This window comes from Pezoporus flaviventris, unplaced genomic scaffold (genome assembly GCF_033815535.1).
Source record: "Pezoporus flaviventris isolate CSIRO_AGI_PZ_B2104156 unplaced genomic scaffold, CSIRO_AGI_Pfla_v1 ptg000013l, whole genome shotgun sequence".
NCBI classification, from domain to species: domain Eukaryota; kingdom Metazoa; phylum Chordata; class Aves; order Psittaciformes; family Psittacidae; genus Pezoporus; species Pezoporus flaviventris.
The window spans coordinates 32,612,871-32,626,188 of record NW_026892561.1 but is presented as its reverse complement, the minus strand read 5'-3'; the positions used below and the strand labels follow the sequence as shown (position 1 = coordinate 32,626,188).

The following is a 13,318-nucleotide window of genomic DNA, read 5'->3' as shown; positions in this document are numbered from 1 at the left end:
GTAATGCAGTGAAAGGAATGAAAAATAAAATAATAATAAAAATTAATAAATTAAAAAATACTGTACTTGCGCCCACTAATGAACAGGAATATTGATCTGTAACTTGATGGCTAGTGGGAAGTGGAGCTGAGTGACATCCTAACAGTAGCTAATTAGGTCAAGCAGTAGGCTTTTAAATTAGTTGGTTTAGGCAACTATTAAGAGGTTGGGAATGAAGATACTTACAGAGATTGCTGCAGGTGGAAGCTGTAATCTGGGGCAATGCAAGAACATAGTAGAACTGAATGCCATCAACAAAATTGTCACTAAGGAGGGGCTTGATACTTGACAGAAATAGGGTGCTGCACAAATAGTAAACTGGAAAAAATAAAAACATTTAGGATGGGTTATATAGATGTTCATGGAAAAAACAGATAAACCTGGAAGGAAGAAGGATGAGGTAGAGAGGAGGAATGGGGAAAAGTAGGTGAGGAGAGAATTGAGGTTATTGCAGCGATAACCATTAAAACAGGACTGTTTGCCAAGACCTCCCACTGTAAGATAGCAGAGAGATAGTTTTCTGGACAAGAAGATGTTCTTGCATACCCATACGTATCACTAGGGTTAAAGAAATGCCTACTAGGGACCTAAAATAAGCCACAAGGTAACACCATGTTATTGCATACTTATGGTGATAGCAATAACTGAGATAGATCCTGAACTAAATTAGAAAAAAGAAAAAATGCTAATTTTAGCTCTTGCTCTGAGATCCATGTCTGACAGAATAAACCCAGCATATTTAGGAGAGCCTGAGGCTTTTTCAGTGCATGAAGAATGCCTAATGCACATTTTGAAATTCAGCAGATAATGTTTTTCCCTTGCTGTTATCACTCTAAAGATAACTCAGCTCCTCCTTATCTTTTTCTTGATGTTAGTTCTGATAAGTATGCATTTCTTTCTATGACCTAAAGCAACTTTGAGAAACGTTGGTCTTTTTTTAATTTATGTATTTTTCCGCCATGTGACAGAACAGTCATACTCCCAGCAGACTCCTTGCATTCATGGAGTACTTCATCTTCTATATGCACATTTTACTCCAACAATAATCCAAGAAGGGATGGTAAGTTTTCTGTACATGTTTTATGCCCTAGTCACTAAGAAAACTTAGTATATAATTTATTAAATCTGATAGTTAAAATTAACCATCTTCAAAATGGAGGAAGCTATTGTTAAGAAAAATATACTTGCACAGGGCAAAATTGCTGTGTTACAAAGAGGAAAGGGAGAACTGTGTGTGAAGAGCCAGTAACTCCTGAATTTTAAATTGAAGTTTTATTGTATGTAAGCAGAACCTGTGTCCCACACAAGTCACATAAAATGACACCTATTTAGTAAAAAAAATCCTCAAACAAACAAAACAAAACAAAAAACATCTCTAAAACACTATTTTAGGGTTATCTGTTGAAACAAAACCTCTCCTTCTGTCCATCAAGTGGCCCAGGTTATCTGCATCGGCATGAGGCATTCAGTGTGTCCTTAAGACCCCTTTTCCACAGCAAGCCCTTTTTTCTGGACCACCTTTCTGCCCTTTCCTTACCTATCACAAGCTCGATAAGGTCGTAGAGATTTCGCCATCTATCTTCCTTTCCCTAACCTATGTCCTTTTTCTCTATCAATTTTTTTCTTCCGCAAGAAAAGACAAAACTGAAGAGGCAGGACTGATCAACAAAGCACCTGCTAAAATTTACAATGGGCAGTGAACCAAAGCAATCAATTATTCACACAGTTCTAGTCCCAGGGCTTTCTCTTAAAATCTGAGAACACTTAATTTACTTGACTGCTCTTCAGAAGAATATTTTTGGTAAATATATTTTACATACAAAAGAAAATGCTTAAATATAGGATTTGTGTGAATCTGTGTTTTATTTTTGTAAATACAAAGTATTTCAGCTATTGTTTTTGCAAAAATAAGGGATTGAACAAAAGTAAAAAGCCTTGCTTCTCACATGCCTATATTCAGGAGATGTTTTGTTGGAGGACCTGAAGGGTCTCAAGCTGTGGAGCAGATGTCAAAGCCTCACAGAGGGGCTGGGAAACCTTAGTTGTCCTCCTCTTGAGTCTAAGGCAGAAAGGCTGCGCAGCTGAAAATAAAGAGTTTAAACTAGGACTGTCCAGCTCTTTAGAACAGGTATCCTTACATTGAAGTGCTAGGTTTACAAAAGGAATTTTGCACCAAAAATATATTCAAGAAAAGTACATTTCCAAATTGTCCTGGGAGTGAATAGTCTGTCTGGAGGCAGCAGCTGAGTTTGGCCTTAGTTGCTGAGAGAATTCCCACCACAGGCATTTTCTCTCCTGATGTTTATGAAGGTGAAATATTTTATCACAATATATTTTGCCTTCAGCAATCAAAATTATTGTTTGGCTCAATAAGAAATCCACAGAAAATTAAAACCAGAAAGATTTTTTTAAGATAATTCGAGAAAATCTTCATGGAGACGTACTTTATGTTGTTATTCTGGCGTGAAAAGTACCTTTTTTTGAAAAGCATTGGAGAAACAAGATGCCTGCTTTGGAAATCTGTAGACAGATGCAAGAAAGCTTATAGTTTGGTCTTATAATTCCATGGTTGTTTTTTTGGTTGGTTTTTTGGTGTGTGTGTGTTGGGGGGGAAGGTGTTTGTTTATTTAGGTTTTGGGGATTTTGGTGGGGTTTTCTGGCTTGGGTTTTGGTTTTTTTTTTTATATCTATTCAACCCATGTAAATTTTTAAAGTTTTGAATATTTCAATTTCTTGCCTTTCTATACATATGTAAGAATACCTGTATGTTTCTAGTATTTGCATACAGAAGGAGCGTAGGAAGCATAACTTGCTGGGCCACCTAAAGCGAGGGGCAGAATGCCAATCAACTGCCAGTGTTTGCAGCTGCCATTTCTCACTTGCAACTCTGAGTGAACATGTGTGTAGGTATCCTGTAGTCATTGAATAAAGGAATTTCAACCATTTCTTTTGTCTTGTTCAAATTTAACTCTTAGGACAGCACTTTCCTGAACTTGCAGCTGAGATAATTTCTGTTTGTTTGTTTTTTTTCTTTTTTTTTTGGTTTGTTTTTTTTTTTTGGTGTGTTTTTTTTTTTAAATTTTGTGTGTGGATACACTACTCTGTGAAAATCTTTCAGATATATCATTGACTAAAACAAAAATTTGCTCAAGATATGAAGATCGGCACAAATTTCAGTGGTGTCTATTTTGCCAGCTCTACTATTTTATGAGCCATCTTTTTACACATATCTGGTTAGGATGAAAGAGAAGGATATTTGTAAGGTTAACTTTATGTTAATGGTAAGCCCGTTGTTTGGCTTTTGTAAAACTTTTTCCATAAAGAATATAAATACAACAAAGAAATCTCACTTCTATTTGTGCTTTATGATTAATGTGTTGGAAAGTGATTCACAGGTCTCAGAAATCAACACAAAAATTGCCACTTACCTTTTTTTAACCCTATTGATTTCAATAGATGTTAGATTTAGACCTTCAAGCTTTCACATCAAGAAGCCAACTTTCATAATTTTTTCAGACAAGAAGGAATTACCTGTTCTTAAATATTAAGTCAATCTTCTAATACCATTACAAAGGATAGAACATAATGTCTGTCCATGCACACATTAGTGTAGTCTGCTTTGTTATTTCTGAGCCTGGGATGTGCTTTCTGATCATGTCAGGTATCTCTGGGCCACTCAGTTGGCTGACTCATAAAATGCCATTGTAGAGGAAAACTAAAAAAGCCTTGTGACTAATGATATTGATGAGAACAAAGACCAAATAATAGTATTTGGAAAATAAAACTGTACATTCAAATCCCCTTTGAAAAGTTTGGTGAAGGACAGAGGAACTGGCTAACTACATTTGCAGTAAAGGGATGTATTTTGTTCCTGTACATATTCTGTCAAAATAACATTTTTCTTTTTAAGCACCTCTTGGAATTTGACTGGGTGGCTATTTGGAGCTGTCTAATATTTCCACATTTGGAGTCCTGTTTTGTTGTTTGGTGTTTTAACTTCATACATCATTTTTTGTTTGTGCTTGGTAAGGCACTTCCTCTTATTCTGATTTTATACTCTTTTTCCCAAGAGAGTTGTTATATCTGGTTTATTTTCTCATCTATTATTTTTCTAAGCTAATCTCCTTGTTTTCTTTCATTCTGTTGTCTTTCCTATTTAGGCTCGTTGTGTGAGTCTTCGCTTACAAGCTTGCCTTTATCTAGTTTTGCTTGAGAAAAATTGCTCATTTTGGCAACAGTTTTGAGGCTGCATCTATTTTTCCTTATTTTTTAATTACCATGAAAAATCTTTCTATTTAACGGTATCTTGCTAACAGAAAGAACACCTTGTTATCTTTGTTGCTTCATGTTCTCCATGGGCTTAAGGCTCCTCTGCTGACTTTATTCATTCATACTGTAACATCCACTGCAAGCGTTGACTTGTGAAGGATGTGCACTTGTCATAACCAACTGCAGTTTTTCTATTCTTTCATTTGAACTTTGCCTTTGAATTATCTGCTACTGTAATTTTGGTCACAGAGGGACTGAAGATGTGTTTGTTCAGTGCATAGGGGAGAGTGATGCTGCCCCATGTTCAGGATGCTCTGTCAGTGCTTGGTAAGCGTTCACACCATCGTGTATGCTAATGACAATTATTTTCTGAAATTATGAACAAAAATCTATTTTTATATTTTCTTGAAAACCTATTCAAAAAGTTACCTTTTTTTTAAAAGCTGAAAACTTTCCTTTCCTGTTTTTTCCTAAAGAAATGTTCCTTTTTCTTCCCCCCCCCCCCCCCCCCGTTGATTTATATGTCCATTCTTATTTCTCCAAGTTTATTTTTCCTTTATGCTATTCAACTGCTTTTAAAAGGTAATTAAAGCTATCACTTAACAGGGAAAGACCTTAGGCTTCATTCATTTTCTGTACTGCAAGTGACAGTGTAAAAGGGGTTAAATCAAGCATTTGACATTGCTTTATTCATAGCTTAGAAACTTGATATATTCATAGAAGTGTTTCTGGAGAAACTTTTAAAAGGTGAAATATGCATTTTGAATGCCGAGTTACTACTAAATAGCATGACTGGTATTGTTTCAGAAATACGTTGCAAAATGCAGTTTCGGGGTCTATGTTATGTATGGTATTTCTATAGATAAGCATCACCTAAATAAATACATATATGTGTAAACTGTATGCTAAGATTACACAGGGAACTACATGAGAACTTGAATAACTTTGCTGGAAGTTCATCTGATCATGCCCATGTAATATATGCCTCTTGAAATGAAAATGAGAGTGTACAACTTGATCTCTTGGGCTCTAAAGGAAAAAAACTTTTGAACTGATTCTAAATGTGGTGGGTATAATTCACAGTAATTTATTTTGACCAGTAGATGCAATTTGTAAATATCTGTTGGACCAGTGACTACCAAGTTGGGTTTCACATGAAACAAAGTCAGAAACCTGGGACCTTCATAATGTTTTATTGTGAGGGTGATGAGACACTGGAACAGGATGCCCAGAGGTGTTGTGGATGCCCTATCGCTGGAAGTGTTCAAGGCCAGGTTGGATGGAGCCATGAGCAACCTCATCTAGTGGAAGGTGTCCCTGACCATGGCAGGAAGGTTGGAACTGGATGATCTTTAACATCCCTTCCGACCCAAAATATTCTAGGATTCTGTGATTATAAAAGAAATTGAATCATGCATCTAAATGATGTCAAAACTCTATGGGAAATCTCATTAGACAACTAACAGGTATCTTCAAACTACCCAGTAGCTTTGAAAATAAAGCCTTTGGTCATACAAACATTCCTAAGGCTTTAATTATCTAGCTACAAACAGCATTATCAAATTAATAGGAATGTGTCGTGGTTTAAACCCTAGCCAGACAGCTTGTTCACTCACTCCCAGTGAGTGGTGCCAGGCTGAGAGCAATCGAGGGCCCCCCTCCCCCCCACCCCGGGGTTCTCCCCTTCCCCACTCCCAGAGGAACAGGGAGGAGGATCGAAAGAGTGCAATTCCCACGGGTTGAGACAAGAACAGTCCAGCAACCAATGTACAACACAAATCACCACCGCTACCACCAACGACAACAATGATAAGGGAAAATAACAAAGGAAGAGAATACGATACCACCGGCCAAGAAACGAGTCCCACCCGGAAGCCCGTGTCCTTCCGGGTAACTCCCAGTTACCCCCCACCCTGGGCATGACATGCTGTGGTATGGAATACCTCTTTGGCTAGCTTGGGTCAGGCGTACTGTCTGTGCTTCCTCCCGGCTTCCCCTCCTCCCTGACAGAGCATGAGCCTCACAAAGTCCTTGGTCAGGGTAAACATCACTTAGAAACAACTGAAAACATCGGTATCAGCAGCACTATTCCCAGGCTGGAAGTCAAAACACTGCACTGCACCAGCTGCCACAAAGGAGAAACATGACTGCTACTGCTGAACCCAAGACAGAATGTTATTGATTTTGTCCAAAGTTTTCCCTGGTATATTTAATACCATTGATTATGGCAGCCCTTTGCTATCTGCCTTTTCTGTAGCTCTCTTGTGTGCTGTTATTTAGTCATTAAGAGCATCCTGTACAAGCCAGCATGGACTCTCTGCTCCTCTAAACCGCAGATCAGTTCAGTTGGACTTTGCTTGGGAATTAGACCCCTTTAGTGAGTGCCAGCCTGTGATGCTTTAGGACCAGTATAAAATGTATGATGCAAAGTACACAGCTGTAATTTCATAATGTGGAAGTTGATCTTAGGTCATTCCTAGAATTAATCCCACTTATATTACAGGAGTATGCATGTGAGAGTGATTGTTTCTTACAGGAAGGCTGTATAACCCACATAGGTGCAGCTATTTAATATAACATGTCAGTATAACTTAGATGCCATTAAAAAGCTATAGTAAGTGAAATGCTGCCAAACCTGAGGGATGTTAACACTTCTGACAAGATTAACAGCTTGGGGAAATCGGACTCCCTGCATTGATCAGCAGGTTGATAGGAAAGCTGCCATAGCAACGAGGACAATATATTATTTTCATCTATCAATCATCTCTCTGGGCTTGACTGGGAGACGTTGATGCTGCATTTAGTTGGTGCTCTAAGGCAGGATGTTCAGCACACCCTTAAAATGTAATTGCATTGTTCTTTGTCCTTTGAGCTCTTGCACATCCCATTGTACATCTCTTTTCAATTCTGCTTTGCTGACAGCAGGTTTTATAAAGGTGTATTGAATAGCTTTTGGAGGGGTGGGGGGTTTTATTTGTTTTTTTTGGGTTTTTTTTTTTTTTTTCAGTTGTTTTGTTTTGTTTTAATTTCTCTTTGAAGCTGCAGCTATTGAGGCTGGAAGTGGGACTCCCAGACTTCAGCTCCTTCTTGGTCTGTAGGAATGACCTACTAGGATGGAAAAGGGTTTTCTTGAAAACTGATAAGTAAAGGGTCAACTGAGTATGACAGTTCTGTCAGAATAAAAAAGCCATTAATTAACACTTGTCATCTATGACAGTCACCGGTAATTCCCCCACTGGCAGGTCTTTGCATTTGTCAAATAGATTGCTGTTATTCCTTCGACAACTGGACCATGAAATCTAATTTTGCCAGGTATTGCTGTTTACACCAAGTTTTGAAGTGCATCAAAATAAGAAGGGAAAGTGTCTGCAAAGCACCAGGAGCACACAAGTGCTCCTCTCAGGACATGGGGCTTTGCTCTGACAAACAGCAAGTAATTAATAGCAAACAGCAAATTGGTCTTGCAGGACAAGTTTTGAGGTCATAATAAAAAAAAACAACAAAAAAACCTTACTTATTGATGATTAGCAACAATAAGTGAATGCTTGAAAGACAATAGAAAGCACTACCTGGCTTTCATTCTGTAAATTATTTATGATTAATGAAATTGATGACTATACACTGAGCAATCTTTCACATACAAGTAGTAGAGGTTGGTGTCTTAAAGTAACTACATTTTTGTTCTGAAATGGAAGCAGCCGAGGAAGTTTTGTGCAGGTATGGCATTGGAAATGACATAAGTAGAAATTCAAGAAAAAGACTTCCTGTTTTCAAGATCAGAATTATCTGCATAAACTCACATATGTAGTATGTGCTTTCCTTAGATATTACAAAACACAAATTTTCTCAGCAATTACTGAGAAAATTTGCACCCTATTAAATTTTAGGAAATTTCTATTCTTGGTTTCAGTGGGGCAACTGTTTCTTCTCTAGAGTAAATACACGTGCTACACATGGGTGGGATTCTGGACATTGTGGATTAACTACTCGTGTTGACATTGTCTTCCCAAGACCTAATTGTCTTTTTTGCTTTGTACACGCTGCACTGACATTTTCCACTGAGACAACTTAGTCAGACATGTATTTTGGAATGCCTTCAATTCTTATTTCAACTGATGACATGCAACTGAGCACATGCTTTTGAATCTCTTAAAAAGCAAGCATAGCATGAAGGCTGAAATGGTGCACGACTGTGTGTGTTAGTAATAGAGCAGGGAGCTTGAAATGGCCCAGGCATGAGCTTCTTTGTACCGGTGATATAGCTGACCTGTACAATTTCATATTTCAGGACTCATGGTGTAAGCAATTGACACTAATAATACTGGGATTTTACGCGATCTTCCTGCAAACAGAGTTAATATTGACTCTAAAGGAAGAGGTCTTCACCTAATTTGCAACAGATCTCTCCTGAGAATTTTTCTGAAGGAAGAGAGTGTAGGGATTCAGGTTAACTATCCAGAAGGGAACAAAAATGACACAGTGGGATGAAAAAGATTTCTTCTAATATAATTATAAAGTGTCTTTCTGCTACGTGACTTTCTAGTAACTCCCTGTTGTCTTTGCTCCGCCATTTCTCAGTGTGTATATCTCTGTTGGTGTCTTTCAGACTGGTGCTCTGATTCCACATGACGCCTCTGACAAAAAGATGATATAGAGGTGAGTTACTCCTACAAGACAGCTGATGTTGAAATTGATTATTTTTTTTTCTACTTTATCAGCAAATACCAATCCCACTTTTTCCTGCACTTGCCACCTTAGATATCAACATTTCCTTCTGTACTTGGTTTCACTACTGCTTTTCTAGTTGATTATTTCTAAACTTTCAAGTTTTGCCAGTGCTAACTTTGTCATATTCCATAAGACAGCAACTTTCCACTTTAGAGGTTTCTGGTGCTGAGATTGTAGTAGCATACATACCTTGTATTTGTCAGTCATCAGTGTACTGCTGCCTGCCTTGATTGATGTACTTCTATCTCTTGTAATTTGTTGTATCTTGCTAGCCTTCTCTCCCCTTTTTCATGAGCAGGAAACACCAGCTACTGCTCTCCCATAAAAATAGTTTATATATATCAATCAATATTAGATGTGAATTTGGTCTTCACATCTGTGAAAGTGCAATGTGTTGCAATGTTCAGAGATTGTATAAAACTGTAGAAAAGTTTTTTCCTTCCTACAGTCCATAAATATCCATTCTATAAAAAAAAGATTTACAGTGCTGTATTTGTGGCACATAAATGTTCAAGTTACTCCATAATATTCTTGGAATGCTTTTACTTGTCTATCCAACTTGGATTTGTGTGTGTGCACGCATATGTGTAACTTATTTTTTGCAACTACCATTGCTATTTTAGCTATTTTATCTGATTTTGCATTGTAAAATTCTTTCTTATTTTTGTTAGAAAGATAGGTAATTTCACTTCCCTCTGTATGAGACGTGTGGTCAAAAACTTACGACTATTAAGTAAAAAAATGTATATAGTGTTGCATTTACTCTCAGCCTGCTTTTTATTTTCCCTCTGCAAGCCTTTAAAAATACTTGTAGTGTGAGAAGAAGGTGTTCATTTTGCAAAGGAAGCTTTTCAATTAAGTTTATTTTTTTTTATCAAACTTACCTCTCAAGGATTTGAAGAAGAAAACTTTTACTGAATATTGTACTGTTCTGAAATTTCAGAAGTACTACTAATCATAATATGTAAGTCTTTTTTAAATATTTCAGAAATTCACCCAAAACTCTGACCTATGTTTCATGAGACAATAAAGCTTGATCTCGCTGTTAAAGTAACTGGATAAGAAGCAGCAAATAGGAGGGACTCCTCCAAGCTTCTGGCTACTGTGAAATATAAATATGACTCATGAAAACCACTGAAAGTGGAAGAGACCAAAACCACTTCCACAGGAATAGCAGGAAAATTGTCTTAACCTCCATTTTACGTTCATGCATATTTAACGTTTGATTTCTGTATTTGAATAAATAATACGTACTTTTATATCCTAAATGGTGGTACATAAATGATAAGTTTCTGGCTTTGATGTGTTTCAGCTTTTTTTACAGGCTATGAAGCTCTAACCTTTGAAAGTGCCATAAGAGACCAAGGAAAATAATGAATTAATATAGATCTTGGTGAGTGGGCATGAATCAAGCTTTATGAAAAAATGCTGGTGGTTTTTTTTTGGACTCTATGTACATCACCCAACATGTCATAGAATCATAGAATATAGTGTTCGAAGGGACCTCAAGGATCATCCGGTCCATCCTTTCTCGGCAAAGCATGGCCTAGGCTAGATGGCCCAGCACCCTCTCCAGCTAAATCTTCAGTGTTTAATGTAAGTATCAGCTGATATCAGGGTTATTATTATTTAACATTACTTTCTGGGCAGGGAATCTGATCTGTTCAGAAAATAAGGGTTAAATTCTCTGTACAAAAGCTTTTCCTGCAATTTTTCATTTTCAATTCAGAGACTTCAAAACAGCTTTGGTTAAAACATTTAATACTGGGGAAGAATATGGTGTCAACTTTAGAGAACAGAGGGAGTGTCACATTTATCTTCAAAAGCTTGGCCTGGACATATAATTAATGTATTTTTCTTAAACTATAATGAAATAAAGGCTAAGAAAGAGCTAAATATTGTAATAATTAAAAAAGCAGAGGGAAAAAACCAAAACAAACAAATTAAAAAAAAAAACAAAAACAAATCAAAAAGAAACCAAAAAGAACAAAACCAAACCAGGAATTAACCCAAGCGATACATAGGTAGTGTTTAGGGCTATTTGCAATATGAAAACCTAAAAAAGGACGACTATTGCATCTGGAACAAAATAATTGCTACAATACCAGGAATTATACTTCTGAGAATGGGAAGAAGAAAAATTTTATGCAAGTGTTGAAAAACAGAAAGCTAGGAATATGTATCTCAAAACTTTAATTTAAAAAAAAAATTCAAAATAATGCAAAGTCATGTAAATTGGAAGCACAAATATGACAGCTATTACTGAAACTCAGAAGATTTTAGTCTTATTTCAGAGTATAATGTGTGAATAGAAGTTCTGAATCTTTATTTGAATGCAGATGCCCAGTGTATGTAAATCCAATCAAAGCAATTTTCTTTTTCTGTGGTAGTTCATGGTTGTACAATGCTTCATTTAAAGTAATTTATCATTCTTATCCTTAAAAAATTTCATTTGGGCTACATCCTGAAAGAGCAAAGAATCTCATTTATTTCATAAGAATATTAAACACAGTTATTTTCATTAAAATATTTATTTTTTTCTATGAAAAACCCTTATTTCAGCTTATTAATAGAAAATATTAATATGAGAGTCAAGTCTCCTTATTTATCCATTTTAGTTAATTATAAATTTAGTATTTTATTTTTTTTTTAAGAAAGATAATAGATTTTGTGTAACCAGTCCGTGCTTTGAATACTTGAAATTGTTTTGTGGGTTTTGGTTTTGTTTTGGGTTTTTTCTGCTGCATTTGTTTGTTGTATTTAACCAAGCTTCCTCGTCTTCAGTGCAATATGTCTAAGATGGTTAAAGAAAAATATTGATTAAGAAACTACTAAAAAAGCAAGTTAGGAATGGAGTGATAATTTTTTACATGGTGAGCATTTCTCAGAGAGCCTCCAGTTTTGTTCAGGAGTGGCTTGGTTTAAATGTGTTTTGATGAGCTAAGGCAGACTGCTAAACAATATGAGTAAAAATAGGCAGATTTTATAAGATGATTCAGATTTACTTGGTTGAATAGGAAAAGTTGTTGGAAGGAACTTGAAGAGCTATGTGAAATGGTAGAAGGATAAAAGATAAAACATGCAGATGCATTATTAATGTTATCAAACAGTTAATGAATTTGGAAAGGGAAAACAATACAACAGTTCTGGGTGCAAACAAGGTTTTTTGCCTGATTTAGTGCTGGTCAGAAAAGCAAACAAGGTATTGCATGTTTAAATTACAGAGAGGAAATAATTCCTCGATTATTATGGCAGAACTTGTTAATCAATGACTGGACCTACTTAGACTGAAAACAACTGAACTGATTTTGGTGGTATCTATCATACAGAGAAGTGAAGTTTCTCACACTTGCTTGTTTCATACTTCAGGCATCAAGGGAGACCTGAGCTGAATAGCAGCAGAAGAAAAATTGATTCAAGTGTATACTTTTGCTATAGGAATGGGAAATGTAATAAATTTCAGGTCAGAAACAAATTCACAATCCTAGCATCTAAAACCCAGTCTTGACTCTTGGACGAGCAGACATTCTCAGGATCACGTGCAACATCATAGATAGTCAATTTTTATTTTTTTTTAATTAATTTCTTTTTATTTTTTATTTTCTAGCCACAACTGTCTCTTCCAGGAGTAGTCAGAACCTCCTGACTTGAGCAAATGACTTCCACATACACAGCAGGTCATTTTAAAATCCAGTCAGAAGAGATACTAATTGGATCAATCTTCTCCATGAGCACACATGATTATATCTGATTTTGTGGGTGTTCTTACAACCCTTGACATCATATTTTACCAAAACGAAAGATTTTTTTATGAGATTCAAAGATAGCACCTTCCTTGAGCTGCTACATATATTCTTGTTCTTTGGTCCAGTGATGGCAATTGATCTTGAAGTACAATTGCTCCTATAATGAACTGGAAAAAATGGATAGAGAGATGTGTGATTTCTGAAAACTTACTAACAGCTATTGTGGTCAATTGTTCCATGTGATCATGCTTACCAGATTTCTAGACTTAACAATCAATGAGTCATGACTCATGTCTTGGTATTTTCCTGACTACTTTCTACTCTTTCAGAACTCTAATTTCTCATGCTATACTTTAAAAAAAAAAAAAACAAAAAAAAAACCACAACTTTTTAAAAAGCCGTTTCTTTAACTGGTTGGGGTGAACACTGCTATTTGAGATCAGCCCTTGAAAGAAACCAGGTTTACACTCCAAGTGAAAAATGTTTTACTGAGGTACTGTAACTTGAGATATTATAGTATATTTGGCTGCTATTTA

The 13,318-nt window shown here is 36.2% G+C and overlaps 1 long non-coding RNA gene across 1 annotated transcript; it reads left to right on the top strand.

Moving 5' to 3' along the window:
- The first annotated feature begins 8,519 nt into the window (after positions 1–8,519).
- On the top strand, positions 8,520–10,975 carry LOC133268211 (uncharacterized). The gene is made up of 2 exons (XR_009742999.1): positions 8,520–8,964; positions 10,349–10,975. It is a non-coding gene; the product is annotated as an uncharacterized LOC133268211 (long non-coding RNA).
- The last annotated feature ends 2,343 nt before the right edge of the window (positions 10,976–13,318 follow it).